This window comes from Bombina bombina, chromosome 1, assembly GCF_027579735.1.
Source record: "Bombina bombina isolate aBomBom1 chromosome 1, aBomBom1.pri, whole genome shotgun sequence".
In the NCBI taxonomy this organism is placed as follows: domain Eukaryota; kingdom Metazoa; phylum Chordata; class Amphibia; order Anura; family Bombinatoridae; genus Bombina; species Bombina bombina.
Window position 1 is genome coordinate 1,454,635,510 of NC_069499.1, and position 6,721 is coordinate 1,454,642,230.

The 6,721-nt window shown below is 38.7% G+C and overlaps 1 long non-coding RNA gene across 1 annotated transcript; it reads left to right on the plus strand.

Moving 5' to 3' along the window:
* Window positions 1-1,449: 1,449 nt before the first annotated feature.
* Window positions 1,450-6,400, plus strand: LOC128652922 (uncharacterized). Its single transcript, XR_008401315.1, has 2 exons — window positions 1,450-1,495; window positions 6,099-6,400. It is a non-coding gene; the product is annotated as an uncharacterized LOC128652922 (long non-coding RNA).
* Window positions 6,401-6,721: the final 321 nt, after the last annotated feature.

Genomic DNA, 6,721 nt, shown 5'->3' on the forward strand with positions numbered 1-6,721 from the left:
GCAAAAAAAAAATCTTCAGTTGCGGTTAAGCCATCTGTGAATAAGGAGGAGGTCTCTGATGAGGCATTGAACTCTATATTACCTCTTTTGTGTAAGAAATCTGCAGTTGGGGTCCCTGTCGGAGAGTTTTCTGATGCTCCTGTGGTGGTTCCTGTGGCTGAGAAGGTGGAGGAAGCCCAATCTAATCTTCAGGAGGTGAATCTTGCTACATCTAATGTGTTAGCTGCTTCCAATGTTCTTGAAGCCCTGTTGCCCAATTCTGTTGAGGATACGATACTGTTGCTGTTCCTGGGACAGAGAATTTTTCCTTCACTGAGTCATCTTCTGATCCTGTTACTTATGCTGTTCTTGGTGAAGGGGAGAACATTGATTGGTCTGCTGTTGTGTCCTCTGGTTCTGAGGAGGATATGGACACTGCAGGAAAAAAAATCTGCTTCCAAGCGGAAAAAAGGTGCAGATTCTAATGAATTAGAGAGTCCTGATTTGGATCTTCCAATAGTTAAGAGTGCAGATCCAGATACTGCAAGTAATGCTGACTCAATTTCAGAGTTTCCTTCTATCTCTATTAAAGACGTTCCCTCTGACTCAAGCAAGTGTATTGGTGACTTTTCTGATGCCTCTACTGTTGGTTATCTAGATAAAAGAAATGTGGACCAACTTGCTGAAGTTACTGGTTATGAGGCTGGCATGGGGGAGTCTAGGAGGTCCGGACGTCACAGAGGCAGATTTAAAGTATCTCCTTTAAGTCCTAAGAAAAAGAAAGGAAAGAAGAAGTCCTGATGTTAATTCTTTTTTGTTTATCCTTAATTTATTTTTGTGATGTTTCTGACCATTTCTTCCCTTAATGTCAGGTGTATGAAAACTATAGCAAGGAGAGCTGCAATTTTTAAGTTATTATCTGTATGTTCTGCTAATATTTTTTTGTTTGCAGGAATGTGGTCTCTCTGAACATCCTTAATGTGCTGACTGGGAATATGGTCCTAAAGTATGGTCTTGTTCTTCTGATAGGAATGGGGGGGGTAGTTTTGTTTAAGGGGTTTTGTTTTTCTATCCTTAATGAAGTTTAGTTTTTGTGGGACTGCTTTTCGTTTGTTTAATGTATATGCTTCTCCAGATAGGGTAGAACGTTTGCTTATTTTGAAACATTAAAGTTTTTTCTGCCAGGTCGAGATCCCACTTTTTTGGTTGGGGATTTTAATTTTATTATTAAGAATGGGGACAGAGAGGGTGGGAGTGATTGTAGGATGGATAGCTCAGGGAATTTTTTTAGTTTATCTGCTTAAATCTTTCGGTTTGAAGGATGCCTTTGGGTCTGTTTCATTTTCAGGGGAGGGTTTTACTTTCTTTAGTGATAGTGGTGGGATAAAATCTCAAATTGATTTTTGTTTTTTATCTAAATTTCTAGGTATTGATGATTTTTCTTTAAAGTGGATGCCCTTTACGGATCATGCCCTTTTGATGTGTAAGGTGAATTGTGATTTGAAGATCAAGTATGGTAAGGGTGTTTGGAAACTGAATTGGAATTTGTTAGACGATGAGAAGATTAAGCGTTTGTTTGGATGTATGAAAGGTGGCGTGAAAGAAAGTGTGATTTTAGTAATGTGCTTATGTGGTTGGAATGGTTGAAGGTGGAAATAAAGAGGTTTTTTTATTAGGAACGGCTGTGAGAAAGTTAGAATGGAAAGGGAGTTGTATGATAAATGGTATTTTAGGTTGTTGTATTTGTATGAATTGGGAAATTGTGGTATTGATGTGCATGAGGAAATTGCTGAAGCAAGAAAGATGAGATTGCAGAGGTTGTTAGGATGTGCATGAGGAAATTGCTGAAGCAAGAAAGATAATTAAAAAGTGTATGCATGAAAATAGTTTTTATGTCAAGATTGGAGAAAATGGAAAAGGATGAGTCTTGTAGTAAATATTTTTTTAAGAAAGCTTTTGAAGGAAAGACTGGTTTTGTTAGTGTTTTTGATAAGGATGAGTGTGAAATTAATGGTAGGAATGGTGTTTTGCGTGAAGTTTGTGAGTTTTATAGTGAGCTGTATAAAGAAAAGACAAGAGATGTTTATTGAAAAAGGAGTTGTTGGAAGATATTGAGGTTAAGTTGGAAAAATATGATAATGATTTGTTAGAAAGGAATATGTTTGGATGAGATTGCAGAGGTTGTTAGGAGTTTTAAGGAATGGAAGGTACCTGGTTGTGATGGTTTACCTGTTGAATTTTATACTTGTTTTTGCTCTCTTTTTTCTGCAGTTCTGGTATGGAGCGCTTGAAAAGCGATGTTGTTGTTAAGAGTAAGAATGTTGGTGGTAAGGGTTTTCCAAATATGGAGAGATTCTTAACTGTGAAATATGTTAGTAGGTGCGTGTTTCTGAGTGGTAAGAATAGCATGGCTGGTTGTATGGTAAAGTATGATTGTGGAAATGTTTTAAGACAATATGGTTTGTTTGAGATTGATAAAAAGAAACCGGTATGTTTTGCTGTTCCATGGTTTTATGTAAGGGTGAAATGTTGGATTAAAAAATATGCAGCTAGATTACGAGTTGTGCGTTAGGCTGAAAAAGCAGCGTTAAGAGGTCCTCACTTTGTATTTTTTACGCCCGCTGGTATTACGAGTCTTGAAGGTTTAGGGTCACCGCACACTTCTTTGGCCTTACCGCAAAACGACTTACGTACACTTCGTAAAGCATTTTTTTTATGGGACTTCCATAGCATTTAAAAGTCGGTATTTGAGAGTTTTATGGTACAACGCCGTAACATAAAACTCATAACTAAAGTGCTAAAAAGTACACTAACACCCATAAACTACCTATTAACCCCTAAACCGAGGCCCTCCCGCATCGCAAACACTAAAATTAAATTTTTAACCCCTAATCTGCTGCTCCGGACACAGCCGCCACCTACATTATATTTATGAACCCCTATTCTGCTGCCCCCAACATCGCCGACACCTACATTATATTTATTAAACCCTAATCTGACACCCCCAATGTCGCCACCACCTACCTACATTTATTAACCCCTAATCTGCCGCCACTATAATACATATTAACCATTAAATCGCTGCTCTCCCGCCTCACAAACATTAGTTAAATATTATTAACCCCTAATCTGCTGTCCCTAACATCGATGCCACCTACCTACATTTATTAACCCCTAATCTGCCGCCCCCAACGTCGCCACCACTATAATAAACATATTAACCCCTAAACCGCCGCGCTCCCGCATCGCAAACATTAGTTAAATATTATTAACCCCTAATCTGCCGTCCCTAACATCGACACCACCTACCTACATTTATTAACCCCTAATCTACCTACATTTATTAACCCCTAAATCTAAGTCTAACCCTAACCCTAACACCCCCTAACTTAAATATAATTTAAATAAGTCTAAATAAAATTCCTATCATTAACTAAATTATTAATATTTAAAACGAAATACTTACCTATAAAATAAACCCTAAGATAGCAACAGTATAACTAATAGTTACATTGTAGCTAGCTTAGGGTTTATTTTTATTTTACAGGCAACTTCTTTGTATTTATTTTAACTAGGTAGAATAGTTATTACATAGTTATTAACTATTTAATAACTACCTAGCTAAAATAAATACAAATTTACCTGTAAAATAAAACCTAACCTAAGTTACACTATTACCTAATACTACACTATAATTAAATAAATTAACTAAATTAACAACAATTAAATCAATTAAATTAAATTAGCTAAAGTACAAAAAAACAAACACTAAATTACAGAAAATAATAAAGAAATTATAAGATATTTAAACTAATTACACCTAATCTAATAGCCCTATAAAAATAAAAAAGCACCCCCAAAATAAAAAAAACCCTAGCCTAAACTAAACTACCAATAGCTCTTAAAAGGGCCTTTTGCGGGGCATTGCCCCAAAGAAATCAGCTCTTTTACCTAAAAAAAAAATACAAACAACCCCCCCAACAGTAAAACCCACCACCCACACAACCAACCCCCCAAATAAAATACTAACTAAAAAAAACCTAAGATCCCCATTGCCCTGAAAAGGGCATTTGGATGGGCATTGCCCTTAAAAGGGCATTTAGCTCTTTTGCAAGCCCAAAGTCCCTAACCTAAAAATAAAACCCACCCAATACACCCTTAACAAAACCTAACACTAACCCCCTGAAGATCGACTTACCGGGAGAAGTCTTCATCCAAGCCGGGCCGAAGTCCTCAACGAAGCCGGGAGAAGTCTTCATCCAAGCCGGGGCGAAGTGGTCCTCCAGACGGGCAGAAGTCTTTATCCAGATGGCATCTTCTATCTTCATCCATCCGGCGCGGAGCGGGTCCATCTTCAAGACATCCGGCGCGGAGCATCCTCTTCCATCGAAGTCTTCTTACTAAATGACGGTTCCTTTAAGTGACGTCATCCAAGATGGCGTCCCTTAGATTCCGATTAGTTCCAATCAGCCAATAGAATGCGAGCTCAATCCTATTGGCTGATTGGATCAGCCAATAGGGTTGAACTTCAATCCTATTGGTTGATTGCATGAGACAATAGGATTTTTTCTACCTTGATTCCGATTGGCTGATAGAATTGTATCAGCCAATCTGAATCTAAGGGACGCCATCTTGGATGACGTCACTTAAAGGAACCATCATTTAGTAAGAAGACTTCGTTGGAAGAGGATGCTCCTCGCCGGATGTCTTGAAGATGGACCCGCTCCGCGCCGGACAGATGAAGATGGAAGATGCCGTCTGGATGAAGACTAGATTAGGGGTTAATAAATGTAGGTAGGTGGTGTCGATGTTAGGGACGGCAGATTAGGGGTTAATAAATGTAGGTAGGTGGCACCAATGTTAAGGATGGCAGATTAGGGGATAATAATATTTAACTAATGTTTGCGAGGCGGGAGTGCGGCGGTTTAGGGGTTAATATGTTTATTATAGTGGCGGCGACATTGGGGATGGCAGATTAGGGGTTAATAAGTGTAGGTTGGTGGCGGCGACATTGGGGGGCAGCAGATTAGGGGTTAATAAATATAATGTAGGTGTCGGCGATGTTTCGGGGCAGCAGATTAAGGGTTCATAAATATAATGTAGGTGGCGGCAGTGTCCGGAGCTGCAGATTAGGGGTTAATAAATATAATGTAGGTGTCGGCAATGTCGGGGGCAGCAGATTATGGGTTAATAAGTTTAAGATTAGGGGTGTTTAGACTCGGGGTTCATGTTAGGTGCAGACATAACTTTTGTTTCCCAATAGGAATCAATGGCGCTGCGTTAGTGAGTTTTACGCTGCTTTTTTGCACCTGGCTCTCCCCGTTGATTCCTATGGGGAAATTGTGCACGAGCGCGTATGACCAGCTCACCGCTGACTTAAACAGAGCTGGTATTGTAGTGCGTTAATGAGCAAAATTTTGCTCAACGCTCACTTCTTGCCTTTTAACGACGGGTTTCTGAAAACTCGTAATACCAGCACTGTATGTAAGTGAGCGGTGAGGGAAAACTGCTCGTTAGCACCGCATAGCCTCTAACACAAAACTCGTAATCTAGGTGATGGTTTGGAGAATGTTAGTAGGGAGATGTGGTGTGAAAACAGAATGGTGTTGAAAATGTTGGAGAAGAAGGAAGGTCTTGAGTTGATTGGGGGTTTGAATGAGAATGAATGTGTGTTGGTATGGAAAAATGTGTGCATTTGATGAATAGGCAGAAAGATATTAGTTGAATGAGTGTGCATAAGTGTTTGCCGACAAGGGATTTTCAGAGAGTGCGTCATTTAGTGGCTTCAGAAATGTGTCCTAGAGATGGTTGTTGTCAAAGTGAGAGTGTTATTCATTTGCTTTGGAATTGTGAGTATGCTGGGGATGTTTGGAAATGTTTTAGTAGGATGATTAAGGGTCTGACTGGAGAGCAGTTTTTTACTTTTAATATGATGATGTATGGTTTGTGTGAAAGTGGTGTGGATAAGGAGAAAGCAAGAATGATATGGTTGTTAGCATGTTGTGTGGAGGTGTTGTGGGATGTGCGTAATATATTGATTTTTAAGAAAGTGGTAGTTACTGTAGGTGATTGTGTGGGTATGATCCATGGAAGTTGTTTTTGTATTTTTCTTTTGATAGGAGACGATATGGGGAATTAGATTCTGAAGACATCTGGAAGACAAAGAAGTGGAAGGATTGGATTATTTAGCTTTTACTTTTTTTTTTCTCCAGTTTGTTTTTGTCTGTATTTGAATTATGTTTAATTTTATTCTGTGTGATTATTTAAGTTTTTTGTTTGCATTATGAATTCTTTCTGATGACAAAAGTTTGGGTCAATATTTCAGTTGTTTTGTAACAAGAGATATTTTTGTTTGCATTTGTTATTTATTTTGTATATATCCATATATGATTATTTTTCTAATAAAAGAATTACGAAACAATCGTCAACTGCACCTCACTGACGAGGCCCACAGAAGGCCGAAACTATTGTCTGGGGTTGTTGTTACTCTTGTTCAGAGAAGAATTGCCTGGTATTTCGGCGCTGGTCTGTCATTGGGCAGGGTCAGACTGATATGCTACAGGATATTTTTTCTCTGTGAAAAGGCATAGTGTGCTAAAAGTGTATGCACCCTGAGTGGCAATGAAAATGAACAGGCATGGAAGTTATTCTAGCTTTTGTTCTGTCTCAGCTGAGTGTGTCGCTCTCTCTTTTGATATATATATATATACAGTATCTCACAAAAGTGAGTACACCCCTCACA